Consider the following 15,683-nt stretch of genomic DNA (forward strand, 5'->3'; position numbering starts at 1 on the left):
GATTTTGCAGTCCAAGCTCAATGATGCAGAAGTTACGAGAGGCCTAGTCAAAATGTTCGGTTGTTGGATGTAGTGACCTGAAGCACTTCAAGGATCCCCACTTCAACAACCTCCGCCAGTACACAGAAGGGTTTGCCAATTGACTTTGTCTGAATGAGAGGTAAATTCCTCGCACACACATGCACACACATACATTCAACGGTTGTTTTCAAACTTATTTGGTTTGATTAATGTGTTAGGCCAACACTGTCATTTTCTTTGCATGTGAGAGTTCATTAATTTGCGACAATGACAAGTGACAATAGCTAATGCACAATATTCAATATTGCGTTTTTTTCAAGAAATTACAGAAAGATGAGCGTAAAAGTGCATGCAAGACATCATTCAAAACCATAAAGGGTCTATTTTTATTTGTGGAAACTCACAATAACATTGTGCTTTTGTAAAATAAAGAACAGCCATTTTCTTTATTTTTTATAAAAGTTTGTGGAGAGCGTCACAAAAATGAATTGGAACTCAGCATATAGGCTACTACTTGTCGCAAACGTTTTTCTTTCGTTTTGTTAATCTGTTGGTCTATATAAGTTAAATATTTATTCATTTTATATATTTTTCAGAAGCGCTGCAGATGCGTAATGTTCTCGTAAAGACGTATGAATCCTCGTTTCACAGGAATAAATTACATTTAAATTGTAACAATATTTCACAATATTTCTATTTTTACTGTATTTTTGATCAAATAAATGCAGCCTTGGTGAAAGTAAAACACTTTAAAATTCAAGCTTGAAAATATTACGCTTATTTACGCAAATGTTTAGAATGTTCAGCATTCTAAATGTAACCAACTGTACAATTTGCATACTGAACTTTGACTGGCCTTTTCTTTCTTGCATCTAACTGTAACATCATTAGATAAGATGTGCATACGTACTGTAGGCTTACTTGTTGCAGACCAGAGCGACACAGCCGCATTTTCTCAACCAATGGCGTGGCGGGACTATCGGTTCGACTGACCAACTGCAGATTGGGGAGGTTAGGAAACCTGTATGAAAACAGAAAAGTAACATTTGACCTTAAATGCATTGCAAAGTCATCGTCACATTGTGTTGATTTTCATTAACTGCTGAAAGAAAAAATGATGCGGTATTTGATTTACACAGAAATGCAAATCTAGTTTATTCGTTGCCGTTCTCATCTAATCTAGAGGTGGAATCATTTAAACAGTACGATGCATAATGCATCCGATGTAGAGGTCAAACTAAAATCCAGGCTTTTACAGGCACTTCACTTCCGTCATTTATTAATGGAGTCCGGAAGCTGCTCATGGCTAAATTGATTTTTTCCCTCTCTTATGTTTGTGAAAAGAGAAGCTTCTGAGAAAGTAAGATTACAGATAGAAGAGAGATGAAAAGAGGGAGGGCATGAGATTAAGGGAGATGATAGAGAAGTAGAAATGTCAGTCAATGCCTAGGGTGCATTTAAGAGAAATTTAAAGGCAATTAATAAAGCTGTTGCTCTTTTTTATAAAAATCTTGATTAGAAAAAGCATCTTATAACACATTAAAGTATGTGATGTGCTCAAGAAAGCATTTATATTAAGCCTAATGGAGTATATAATAACAAAATAGCATTTCTTATAAATAGTTTCTCCTTCTGTATAGTTCTGCTAACTAAAACTATTCAAATTTGTTTTTCTTAAATGAAGCAAAGCTTGAATAAAATATAAAAACTTCCATAAACTTAATAAAATGCATTTAAGTGTCAATCCACAACCTTCCTGGACTTTTCCTTTGCTATTTATTTATTTTGTGTGTGGAGCATTTGGAAGCGTTTGTATTTTCCCCAGTTTTGTTCCTGTTTTCTGAATGTAGTTTTGTTGTACTTTTATAATTCTTCTTGTTCCCCTCATTTCTCCCTGATTATTTGCACCTATGTCTAGTTATCCCCTAAGTAAAGTATAAACCCCAATGTTTGCTATGTTATTTGGTCAGTTGTTTTTGGTGGATTCTTGTTTTGTTTTGTTTTTTGTCCTCTTGTTTCCTGGCTTCTCGTGTTCCTTGTTTTGTTTTGTTTAATAAGCTGCCTTCCTTACCCTTCCTTGTAACAGAACAACTGACCAACCATCATAGCAAACACTGGGGCTTAAATACACAGGGAATGACAAGACTAGACACAGATACAAATGATCAGGGAGAAACTAGGGGAACCAAAAGAACTAGAACTAGAGCATTAGCTACAAACTCTATATGCTGCGCGTCAGTTACAGGCTTTGTATTGTGACTATGTTTGACTGTATGGTCCCTGTTAAATAAATAAATAAAAGTAAAAAAAAACAACAACAAAAAAAAAAACAACAACTCCAAACTAGAAACAGGATCAGAACAGGGCAAAATGCAAACTAAATAAAAGTACAAATGGGAGACATGACAAACGTACCAATAATCAGTGTATGGGACAAAAATCCTTCTCTTGTGTCCAGACGTCCCTGAAAAACTCAGTAGATGAGATCTTGCATAATCTCTAAACTGCTCCCGCCAATAAATCCATTAAATCTAGTCCATCATTAAAAGTATTGGACTCATTTGTGTCCGTACTGTAATTGCTATGTAGGGTAGCGTTTTGGGCTGCTTTTGTTTTTGATCATGGCTGATTGAATGGGAAAATGGTTAAAATGTGTGCCTTGTTAAAAGCCACGGCCCTGGAAATGAGTCTTTGTGCATAAGAAATTCCTCTGCGGCTCCCATTACGTCTGATGGAAGATAATAGCGCAGAGATACTAGACAATGCAGACATACACAGTCATTTGGCCAAAATAACAATCAGGATAAAGCGGAGGGAATTAGACATGCACAGTCGTCACCTACAGGGCAAGAACCTTGAATGGGAATCACAACGATGCAGAGTGTCAGATGAAGAATAGACAGTTGGTCTGGTTTATGCTTTAAAATGTAAATTCAGTGAATCACGGATGATGTTCCCCTAACCACAATACTCTGCATCTGTGCCACAATACAATTGAGGATGCTGGACAACATAATTTGACAAAATTGTCTAGCAGGAAAGCAAATATGCACACACTTTCACAAACCATTGTAGAGGTTTTGCAGTTTGTTTTTTGGTAACTAGGGTCATTGTAAATGATCACCCTCTATTACCTTTGTATTCCCCACTTTCAATGAGGTTGCAGACACGATGTCATACTGCAGAGGTTAATGTGCACCTTTATGGTCTTAAAGAAATAGTTAAAGTTTTAAATGCAGTGAGTTAAGCACACATTTGTAATGTTAGTGAAACAAATTAGCTGTATGAAAACAATGACGTGCTCACTTAGAGAATGTCTCTAATTTGCATTTAATATGTAAAATTTCCAACGCAGTCTCATCCCAAAAAGTCATATAACTGACGTTTTGGGACGTCTTTTGACCATACGTCAATATTCGCCTTTTTAGGGCCCCTTAAACGTCGGTAGATGAGGTTATGGGATCCTAACTCTACCCCAGACCTAAACCTAACCCTAAACCTAACCCTAAACCTAACTGACGTTAAAGGTAAAGCGTCAGTTGTATGACGGCCCGGGATCGCCATCTACCGACGTTTAAGGGGGCCCTAAAAAGGCGGATATTGACGTATGGTCAAAATACGTCCCAAGACGTCAGTTATATGACTTTTTGGGATGAGAATGTGTTGAAAATTTCATATTCATATTCATTCAAAGTGCTCGATATAATATTTTGGAATTTTTTTGACATACATGTGCATTGCTTTTGTTTTTATTAGTGCTATTTTTCACTGCACTTAAATGTGAACAATGACGCACAGTGCATTAAAGTTTAGGACATGAAGATTGTGGGGTAAATAAATGTAAAAGCGTCTGTCAGAAACTCTCTGCGTCTTGCTTGCCGCTACAGATACAATGAAGGGTTTTTCACCACCTCGTCTGGCTTGTCTTTCCGTTGGTGTATTCTAATGTCAGCCGTTGTTTAATCCGCATTAATCAGCGTTTGTTCTCGGAGCGGCCCTGTGCCTCTCTTGCTCCTCTGACGTCACGTGTCCATCGCAGCTGCACAAACAGAAACGCATGAATAACTAAGAACTGTCTCCATGGTCTGCCAAGATGTAAAGCTATTTCTAAAAAAACAAGAATTTTTAAAGCACTGAAGGAGAGGAGAGGAAAGCAGAAGGACGAGAGATAAAACAAGGAAGTGTTACCATGATACAAAAGCAGATGCATTACATTAATCAATGGACTTAGATAGATAGATAGATAGATAGATAGATAGATAGATAGATAGATAGATAGATAGATAGATAGATAGATAGATAGATAGATAGATAGATAGATAGATAGATAGATAGATAGATAGATAGATAGATAGATAGATACTGTAAAATGTAACTGATGATTTTACTAATAAAATGTAGTAATTATAACTTATTTTGAATGGGTTTGTTCACCTTATTGAGTTAATCCAAGTAACGACAACTTTTTGGCATGGAAAGTTATTCAACTTAATTGATTCAATTATCCTCTACTTAAAATAATTAGTATTGTGAAATTTTCGATTGGTCATGTGCAGTTCTACATAGGTGGTGTCGATTCACAATGGATTCTGAGGGGAGAAGCACATGGAAAGGTCAGTCGGTGCTTGTTTGTCAGTTTTTGTTTTTGTTCTTTTTTTTGCAAATCGATAATGTAGAAATCAGATTAAATAATAGCGTTACATGGTGATGTGATGTTATTCTATTGATGTTGTTGGATTGTGCTGATCGAAATTAGCAGTCTAGCATTTGCAAGTCACTGATATTTGGCTGCACGTATTCAATAAAGAAAAGTTTTTAATGTTTTTATTGTATGTACAATTCGGACTGATGAAATTTTTTACAGATTGCTCTACTGGTTTATATTTGGATGTTTAGATGTGTTGAACAGGGATGTTATATAGATTATTTCATTTTATTTAGATTTCTTTAGATTAACATGTTTGAACACTACACATTTATATGTAATTTAAAAATACATAAATCTTTATGGTAAGAATTTAGTAGGTTTATTTTATTTTCTTAATTTGCAGATCTTGTTTTGTGGAATGAGATGTAGATTAATATTATTTTCTTAATTTGCAGGATTTGTTTTATGGAATGAGACAATGGAAATGTAAGTACCGGTATTGTGTTTTTTTTGTGGCCTTCGCACTAACTGTTTGCATTAAAGATGAATTTAACAAGAAATCATTCCCAAACCTTACAATTATCCCTTTTACACATTAACCAAAACCCCAATGTATATTTCACTTTTTTTCACAGATCAATGCAGAGTTAAAGGGGTACTCCAGATAGATAGATAGATAGATAGATAGATAGATAGATAGATAGATAGATGGATAGATGGATAGATGGATAGATGGATAGATGGATAGATGGATAGATGGATAGATGGATAGATGGATAGATAGATAGATAGATAGATAGATAGATAGATAGATAGATAGATAGATAGATAGATAGATAGATAGATAGATAGATAGATGGATAGATGGATAGATGGATAGATGGATAGATAGATGGATAGATAGATGGATAGATAGATGGATAGAAAAACTTTAGAAAACTTGGAAAAGGTTGCAGGTTGTCCAGTTTTGAAGCTTTAATGGTGCTTTTATGTTCTGTTTTTTAACATGAAACCCTGTTCAGTCATTCTATGGAAGAGATCAGCTGCACTGCAATGTCTTTAAAGATCATTTCTGCCTTGTGGGTTGCAGTGGACGGAGAGGAACAGATGACCAATCCACAGGACATCAAAACCACATATTTACCTCCCAGAGAGGGTCAGTGTCACCTCTCATTTACCCCTGGTCACTATATAAGGAGCTTAAACTTCCTGTTTCACATTTTGGCGAAATTCAACTCTTATCAAAATATGTCACAATTGCACACTTGACAGTTTACTATTGTCTTTTTAGAGCTGATTTACAACAAAATTGAAGTCTATAACAACAATCTGTGTTATATAAAGCGCTATATAAATAAAGGTGACTTGACACACAACACACACTTGAGAAACACACACCAACCTGACGCCCTGTGTCTGTCAAGACACAACAAAAACAGACTATATGTGTGTTGATCCAGCACCTGCACCCCTTACATAAACACGGCGCTCAAAAATAAGCAGTGTCTGTTTAACTTCAGCCCAGCATTTATAGAAAGCACCAGCAGCCACTTCCTGCTGAGAGAAATGCTTGGTGTCCTAATAATAACCGCAGCACAGGGCTAACGCACAGCGTTTTTGTTAGACTAGAGGGAGAGGTGCCCGGCTAACACACCCAATAGAGTCTGTTTTGCATCTATTCATTTCGCCGGGCTGAGACTCTACTGAAGAGCCCAGCCTGTGTACACTCACAACACGAGCAGCAATAAAAGAAGCGGACATATATTTCAGGCCTCTAATAGCTGGATGCATGTTATGTAAGGGATCCTTATCAGTCAAAGGGGTCTTGATTCAGGTTTCATTTTGTGATAATAAATGTAAATTAACTTACTGTATAACACCTATTATATGGCTATTTGCATAAATAAAGTTAATGGACATGAAATATTATTTTAAGATAAAATTTCATTTAATATGTGAAAAGAAAGAGAAACAGCTACACTCACTCTTAAAAGAGATTGAACCTTTGGGGTTCAAAAAAGAACTTTAAAGTGCAAAAATGAACTTCTAAATGTAAAAAAGGTTCAAAGTTGAACCTATAGGTTCTTTAATGATCCTCTGATTATTTGGCACATGTTGTCAGTTCATTTTAGAACCTTTGTTGTGGCAGAAGGGTTCATATAAGAACCTGGCCTGTTGTTAAGGTTCCTTTTTGAACCTCATAAGATGGACTGTAAAAGAATGATTGTTTTGTTTTTAGGCCCTTGCTTTGCTAATAGCCCCTGAACATACAAGAATGAAACTTTTACATTTTTACACATTAAAAGTACTTGATCATTAAAGATGCTCCATAATGTTGTTCACCTATTCGTTTTAAAATACTTTGTAAGCAAAATTACACTCCTACACCCCTGCTTTCAAGTTGATAACATTGTTTTTTTATAGAGATGTCAAATTATAATTCAGTAAACATTACTCAAAAAATATTTCTGTAAATTGCAAAGTGACAAACCTTTGCTCTTATTTTTATTTTACAGTTCTCTTTTATTTATTTCTTTTAAGACATGCCTAGTCTATTGAAATGTCAGGCTATTAATTAATTCCTCTTCACACAAAACAATTTTCAGCGGTTCTTCAGTGGTTCTTTATGGTGGTAGAGGTGCTATATAGCACCACTACCATAAAAAGAACCAGTTCAGCCCAGTATGGTTCTATAGTGGTTCTTTGTATAGTCGAGGTCCTATAGTACCTCAACTATTCAAAGAATATTTTAAGGCCCTGTATGGTTCTTTAAAGGTTTTATAAACTGTCTTCTCATAGAAATTTAGAAATAATTGAATACAATAAAACAATGTATTTCCTGAGGATGACACATTAAAGCAAAATAAATAAAAATGCAACAGAAAAAATGGATCTATCCGGAGCTCCCGAGAAGAAAAAACGTCTTCGTTCATTCAATAAGGGATGGGAGAAAAAAAATCAAAAGAAAAATCAAAGTGATGGTATAAAAATAAAGCATTTTTCATACAACTCATACAACTACACAATGAGTTTTAAATTCATAATTTAAAATGAATAATAAATACTTTAAATTGTCATATATAATGCTAGATGTTTTATTTAAATGCCGCGTGCCTTTTAAAGTGTTCTGGTTTTAATGCGCGTGCGCGTAAACATTCAGTCACATTCAGGAGCGCGCGCCGCGCGATCAGATGAAAACAAGGAAACATCAACTGACAAACTGCAAAAATAACTTCTCGCGCTGTTGATTTCGCTGCTTTCAGGTAAGTTTACTTAACATATAATAAATACAAATGTCCCTGACACCTTTCTTATGTGTAATTAATACACTTCTGTTGAATATTTACTTTATAGAAATGGTTTTGTGTCTTCGAAAAAGTCCGTTAGCATCACAACCGTTTTAAGAAGAGGTAAGTTAAGTTAACGTTGCACTGGACCTCTCGTTTTATATAAGTTTGGGGGGTTTTAACTACATCTTTGTGTTGATAACAGTTTTTGATAGTTTTGTTTTGCTGAAAATTTGTCAATGGGTGATTTGAAGTAAGCTAATTTATTTAACCTAAAATAATTCACTGTAACGTTACTGTTAATCAGTGACGTCACTCACAACAAAGGGGGGAATTATTTTTTAATCATGATAATAACTCCATATGATTTATTTCACAATATATATTACCCTAAGATATGTATATTAACTGCATTTCATCTCTGCTCGGTGCTCTAGCGTGCTTCATTGTAATAAACCCTATGTTCTATTGTAAATCCTATGTAACCTTGTTGGCTCTGTGACACATTGCATGTTATGTTCTAGAAGATCTTGCTGGTGGCCTGTTGCACCCCCTGTCCAAGAAAATCTCCACGGCTATGAACTCAACTAGTAAGCAAAACCTCAAACATACAGTGCACTACGGTTCAAAATTTGGGGGACTGTGGGATTTATGCTTTTGAATGAAGTCTCTCACTTTAAAATTATTAACCCCAGTTTTTTTCAGTGAGACTGTCCTTGAGAAACCTGTAGGCTAAATAATCAGCTAATATAATATAATGTTATTATACACATTATAATGTTATAATAGCAAATATAATGTTATAATAGTCATAGTTATAATAATTAATTTAACTATTATGATAACAGGATATCATGGTCATTGGTATATTTTATTTTATTTCTCTAGGTGTGTTTTTAATTATGTTGGCCAATGAGACAGACACCATACTGTCCAACTCAAAGGTATTTATTTATTTTTATGTATTTTTTACTGATAAATACTGAAATTCTTTAATTCAGGGGATCGTAAAGTAATGGCTATGCTCTTGTTACCAGATGAGATATAATCGTTTGCCCCTGTGATTCTTCAGGACAAGGTCTTGATCCACATTCAGACATGAAGAAGGTGAGTTTCGCAAAAGCTGCCACTATCACTAATCAAGAGACAGAACACAACAGGCCTTCATCCATATGAACTCACCCATATGTAGGGATGGGTACCGAAACCCGGTGTTAAACATTAAACGGGCCCTGGGGTTCTGTTGTCAAGCCGCCTTCTCAAGTCTGCAGTGTGACCAGTTGATGTAAGATGCTGCTGACGTGTGTCTATGTATTCGGGTTCAAATAAATATGGCTGGGCATAAAAATGCAAGTCTTTACCTTAGACATCCTTAGAACAAAGAATTTTTTGTTTACAGCATGTCTCCCTCAGACTAACCGAAGCTCAGGCACACCAGACATACGTCAGCAGCGTCTTACGTCAGGAGCGGCACTGAATGCGGATCCACAACAGAACTGGAAGACAATACAATGCTGAATAAAGTCGTAGTTTTTGTTATTTTTGGACCAAAATGTATTTTCGATGCTTCAAAACATTCAAACTAACCCATTGATGTCACATCGACTACTTTGATGATGTCTTTATTTCCTTTCTGGACAAGGACAGTATACCGTATACATTTACAATGGAGGAACAGAAAGCTCTCAGGTTAAATCTAAAATATCTTAAACTGTGTTCCGAAAATGAACGGATGTCTTACGGGCTTGGGACGACACGAGGGAGAGTCATTAATTACATAATTTTACCCTAAGGCTTAACCCTTTAAGGCTTAATTCTATAAAGTTTGTCATTTCCGTGAACGAATCGACACTAAATAGAGACTGGCAGTATAAACACACACACCACTGCCACTGCAATTTTTTTTTATTACGGACGAAAGTTTTGTTGACAGTGTGCAAGTGTAATTGACATAACGTGAGGTCGATTTTTTTATTTTTATTTTTATAAACATGACTCACACTTTACAGACTCATATCGTGTGTATGTTCCCTGGTGTCCATTAGATGTCCTCTTTCTGTGACCTTCACGTTTGGAACTACATTCCCCACAATCTTTGTCTGCGCTCATCACTGTTCATTCCACTCAGCTGTTCCCCATCATGATTGTCATGTTCTGTGTGTATAAATACCCTGCCTGTTTAGTGCTTGCCTCAGCAGCCTCTTCCGGAGGCCGATCCAGAGACTGTTCACGTCATGTCTGCCCAGCCAGAGACTGTTCACGTCGTTCAGGAGACTGTTCACGGATCAGGAGATGGCCATTCTCTGGGCCGCGGGGTCACTGGCTGACTATTTGGAGCGTCTGGCTCGGATCCAGGAGAGGCCTTTCAGACCTTTTGTGTCCGTGGTTCCTTAGCCGGAGCCAGTGTCTGCCTGTTCCTGAGCTGAAGCCAGTGTCTGCCGTTCCTGAGCCGGAGCCAGTGTCTGCCTGTTCCTTATCTGAAGCCAGTGTCTGCCTGTTCCTGAGCCGGAGCCAGTGTCTGCCGTTCCTGAGCCGGAGCCAGTGTCTGCCTGTTCCTGAGCTGGAGCCAGTGTCTGCCTGTTCCTGAGCCGGAGCCAGTGTCTGCCGTTCCTGAGCCGGAGCCAGTGTCTGCCTGTTCCTGAGCCGGAGCCAGTGTCTGCCGTTCCTGAGCCGGAGCCAGTGTCTGCCTGTTCCTGAGCCGGAGCCAGTGTCTGCCGTTCCTGAGCCGGAGCCAGTGTCTGCCTGTTCCTGAGCTGGAGCCAGTGTCTGCCGTTCCTGAGCTGGAGCCAGTGTCATCTGTTCCTGAGCTGGAGCCAGTGTCTGCCTGTTCCTGAGCTGGAGCCAGTGTCTGCCTGTTCCTGAGCTGGAGCCAGTGTCTGCCGTTCCTGAGCTGGAGCCAGTGTCATCTGTTCCTGAGCTGGAGCCAGTGTCTGCCTGTTCCTGAGCCGGAGCCAGTGTCTGCCTGTTCCTGAGCTGGAGCCAGTGTCTGCCGTTCCTGAGCCGGAGCCAGTGTCTGCCTGTTCCTGAGCCGGAGCCAGTGTCTGCCGTTCCTGAGCCGGAGCCAGTGTCATCTGTTCCTGAGCCGGAGCCAGTGTCTGCTGTTCCTGAGCTGGAGCCAGTGTCTGCCTGTTCCTGAGCCGGAGCCAGTGTCTGCCTGTTCCTGAGCTGGAGCCAGTGTCTGCCTGTTCCTGAGCTGGAGCCAGTGTCTGCCGTTCCTGAGCTGGAGCCAGTGTCATCTGTTCCTGAGCTGGAGCCAGTGTCTGCCTGTTCCTGAGCTGGAGCCAGTGTCTGCCTGTTCCTGAGCTGGAGCCAGTGTCATCTGTTCCTGAGCTGGAGCCAGTGTCTGCCTGTTCCTGAGCTGGAGCCAGTGTCTTCCTGTTCCTGAGCTGGAGCCAGTGTCTGCCGTTCCTGAGCTGGAGCCAGTGTCTGCCGTTCCTGAGCCGGAGCCAGTGTCTGCCGTTCCTGAGCCGGAGCCAGTGTCTGCCTGTTCCTGAGCTGGAGCCAGTGTCTGCCTGTTCCTGAGCTGGAGCCAGTGTCTGCTGTTCCTGAGCCGGAGCCAGTGTCTGCCTGTTCCTGAGCTGGAGCCAGTGTCTGCCGTTCCTGAGCTGGAGCCAGTGTCTGCCTGTTCCTGAGCTGGAGTCAGTGTCTGCTGTTCCTGAGCCGGAGCCAGTGTCTGCCGTTCCTGAGCTGGAGCCAGTGTCTGCCTGTTCCTGAGCTGGAGCCAGTGTCTGCTGTTCCTGAGCCGGAGCCAGTGTCTGCCTGTTCCTGAGCTGGAGCCAGTGTCTGCCGTTCCTGAGCTGGAGCCAGTGTCTGCCTGTTCCTGAGCTGGAGCCAGTGTCTGCTGTTCCTGAGCCGGAGCCAGTGTCTGCCTGTTCCTGAGCCGGAGCCAGTGTCTGCCGTTCCTGAGCTGGAGCCAGTGTCTGCCGTTCCTGAGCCGGAGCCAGTGTCTGCCTGTTCCTGAGCTGGAGCCAGTGTCTGCCTGTTCCTGAGCTGGAGCCAGTGTCTGCCTGTTCCTGAGCTGGAGCCAGTGTCTGCCTGTTCCTGAGCTGGAGCCAGTGTCTGCTGTTCCTGAGCTGGAGCCAGTGTCTGCCTGTTCCTGAGCTGGAGCCAGTGTCTGCCTGTTCCTGAGCTGGAGCCAGTGTCTGCCTGTTCCTGAGCTGGAGCCAGTGTCTGCCGTTCCTGAGCCGGAGCCAGTGTCTGCCTGTTCCTGAGCTGGAGCCAGTGTCTGCCTGTTCCTGAGCTGGAGCCAGTGTCTGCCTGTTCCTGAGCTGGAGCCAGTGTCTGCCGTTCCTGAGCCGGAGCCAGTGTCTGCCTGTTCCTGAGCTGGAGCCAGTGTCTGCCTGTTCCTGAGCTGGAGCCAGTGTCTGCCTGTTCCTGAGCTGGAGCCAGTGTCTGCCGTTCCTGAGCCGGAGCCAGTGTCTGCCTGTTCCTGAGCCGGAGCCAGTGTCTGCCGTTCCTGAGCCGGAGCCAGTGTCATCTGTTCCTGAGCTGGAGCCAGTGTCTGCCGTTCCTGAGCCGGAGCCAGTGTCTGCCTGTTCCTGAGCTGGAGTCAGTGTCGTCTGTTCCTGAGCTGGAGTCAGTGTCTGCCTGTTCCTGAGCTGGAGCCAGTGTCATCTGTTCCTGAGCTGGAGTCAGTGTCTGCCTGTTCCTGAGCTGGAGCCAGTGTCATCTGTTCCTGAGCTGGAGCCAGTGTCTGCCGTTCCTGAGCCGGAGCCAGTGTCTGCCGTTCCTGAGCCGGAGCCAGTGTCATCTGTTCCTGAGCTGGAGCCAGTGTCTGCCGTTCCTGAGCCGGAGCCAGTGTCTGCCTGTTCCTGAGCTGGAGCCAGTGTCTGCCTGTTCCTGAGCTGGAGTCAGTGTCGTCTGTTCCTGAGCTGGAGTCAGTGTCTGCCTGTTCCTGAGCTGGAGCCAGTGTCATCTGTTCCTGAGCTGGAGTCAGTGTCGTCTGTTCCTGAGCTGGAGCCAGTGGCGTCTAGGGCTTGGTATTGTCAAGGGCATCCCGATACGCATCACGATACATGGGTCATGATACGATAGATACCACGATACAATACAATACGATACATATTACGATATATTGCAATATTTATATTTTTTTACCTCCTACAACCGGAAAAAAAGTACTGGAAGACAATACAGTACATTACAATTCATTGCACTCAGCTGTTCGCCATCATGATTGTCATGTTCTGTGTGTATAAATACCCTGCCTGTTTAGTGTTTGTTACGGAGTTATTGTATATTGTCCCCACATTTCCATTGTCTTTGAGCCTGTTTCTAGTATTTGTCTTATGTTTTTGGATTGCGTTTTTGGATTTTGACCTTTGTCTGGACTGGATTGTGAGTACGGATTATCCTAATAAATTTACTGCAATTGAATCTCTCTCTCCTGTGTGTGTGATCGTGACACACAGACCTAATTTCAACGCAAACAATAGGTTTTGTTGCTTTCCACAAACTATGCTGTAAAAAAAAAATTACATTTATTTTTAGCTAATGGCCAAAAGTATTTGAGCAGTTGTATGATGGGAGTTAAATTAATTTGTTTACTCATAAGGTTTGCCTTCAGATAAATGTGAGAAGATGGTTAATACTTGTGTCCTCTCTTCCCCAGGGCCATGCTCAGACCAGCACTCCTGGCATCTCAACACCCAAGATGGTGCTTAAAGGGATACTCCACTTTTTTTGGTAATATGTTCATTTTACAACTCCCCCAGAGTTAAACTGTTGAGTTTTACCTTTTTTGAATCCATTCAGCCGATCTCCGGTTCTGGCGGTACCACTTTTAGCATAGCTTAGCATACATCATTGAAGTGCACTAGACCATTAGCATTTCTCCCCAAAAAAATTACCAAAGTGTTTCGATATTTTTCCTATTTAAAACTTAACTCTTCTGTATTTACATCGTGCACTAAGACAGACGGAAAAAGTAAAGTTGCGATTTTCTAGGCTGATATGACTAGGAACTATTCTCTCATTCCTGCGTAATAATCAGGAAACTTCACTGCCGTACCATGAGTGCAGCAGGCGCAATGACTACACAAACTTAGTCCCGGTCATGTTAGACGCTGGGGACTATTTTCAAGCACTGCGTCATAACATTACGCCTGCTGCACTCATGGTACGGCAGTGAAGTTTCCTGATTATTACGCAGGAATGAGAGTATAGTTCCTAGTCATATCAGCCTAGAAAATCACAACTTTACATTTTCCGTCGGTTTTAATGCACGATGTAACAACAAAAGAGTCAAGTTTTAAACAGGAAAAATATCTAAACACTTTGGTAATTTTTTTCTGAGAAATGCTAATGGTCTTGTCCTCTTCAATGATTTATGCTAAGCTATGCTAAAAGTGCTACTGCCAGAACCGGAGATCGGCTGAATGGATTCAAAAAAGGTCAAACTCAACAGTTTAACTCTGGAGGAGTTGTAAAATGAGCCTATTTCCAAAAAAAGTGGAGTATCCCTTTAAAGGCTGCAGGGAAGGTCATCCAATGCAGTATGACCACATTGTGCTCACTATGGATGGGCAGGTAATCACAGAAGAGAGCGAGGACATCTTGATGGGATTGGGTCTTGTCCTGTGTGTTTTATTTTGTGTTTGGGATCCAGTATCCTAAAGGACTCAAGAAGACACTGACCTTTTTGGAGTGTGTTACATTGAAACTGAAAGATGCAGCCAGACTTCCTGTCACAAAAATTAGACTTTAGGACTCAATAATCTCTTTCTGGATGGCCAGTTCAAGAAAACAAGCACGTTTACACTGATGCATGATGTAAATACATGATGTAAATATATTAAATGGGTTAATATTTATTGTGAATATTCAATTGCATTCTGTTTTAATTTTTTCATGAAATATAATATTCTATTAATTGTAATAAGTCTTAATTAATTTGTACTTTCTGTCTTGTGTTCAAATTTGTACATGACTATATTAAATAAATATTTCAAGAAGAATAATAGGTTGTGTCTGTGTTGTGAAATGGGATTAAAGTAGTAAAGTATAATAATAATAATTACAAACATACATATCTACATACATATACATACCGAAATCATGTCTAAAAAGGTTCAAAATGGAACCCATGCGGTTCATTAATGCACCTTTAAGGGAAGGTTCCAATTAGAACCTTTTCAAAAAGGTTCAAAAATGAACCTTAAGGTTCCCCCACAGTTGCAATTTCCAGGAACCTCAAAAGGTTCATTTTTGAACCTTTCTTCTTAGAGTGTACCGTTAAAAAGTTTGGGGTCGGTCCGATTTTTCAATGTTTTTGAAATAAGTCTTGTAGGGCTCATCCACACTAATACGTTTTTGTTTGAAAACCATCTTTTTCTCTCCGTTTTGGCCTTCCGTCCTAGCCTGGATGCCAGCTCGAACTCCGCCCACAACATTTTTTGGTCGGGAAGTTCGGTCTGGACTCGATCCATTGAGGAGTAATTATGATCAGGCAAAAAACGTTCGGGCCAATCAAATTGCCAGGGCGGGCTTTATACGATGATGGACAGGTGATCTTCGGGGACGTAATCATCACGTTATCAAAGAGCGCTTAACTGGTTTCCCTTAGAGATGACTGGAGCTGGAGAATTGAGATGTATAGATTATGCTATCACGTCTGTTGTAAAATAAATCGACAGCGCATTAATTTTAATAGACGAACAGAAAACCGCAATCAAGGCATTTGTCGATCGGAAAGATATTTTTGCCGTCTTTCCTACAAGAGTGTAACT

At 40.5% G+C, this 15,683-nt stretch overlaps 2 long non-coding RNA genes across 2 annotated transcripts in view; one reads left to right on the plus strand and one right to left on the minus strand.

The window, feature by feature from the left end:
• Window positions 1-878: 878 nt before the first annotated feature.
• LOC120469589 (uncharacterized) overlaps window positions 879-15,683 on the minus strand; it is a 42,168-nt gene continuing 27,363 nt past the window's right edge. The window contains exon 4 of the long non-coding RNA XR_016155079.1: window positions 879-1,042. This is a non-coding gene — a long non-coding RNA (uncharacterized LOC120469589). The remainder of the gene's footprint in view (window positions 1,043-15,683) is intronic.
• Window positions 7,835-13,838, plus strand: LOC120486685 (uncharacterized). The gene is made up of 6 exons (XR_016155078.1): window positions 7,835-7,932; window positions 8,024-8,079; window positions 8,481-8,546; window positions 8,845-8,900; window positions 8,994-9,063; window positions 13,568-13,838. It is a non-coding gene; the product is annotated as an uncharacterized LOC120486685 (long non-coding RNA).

Source organism: Pimephales promelas, chromosome 3, assembly GCF_988280905.1.
Source record: "Pimephales promelas chromosome 3, fPimPro1.hap1.1, whole genome shotgun sequence".
Lineage (NCBI taxonomy): Eukaryota > Metazoa > Chordata > Actinopteri > Cypriniformes > Leuciscidae > Pimephales > Pimephales promelas.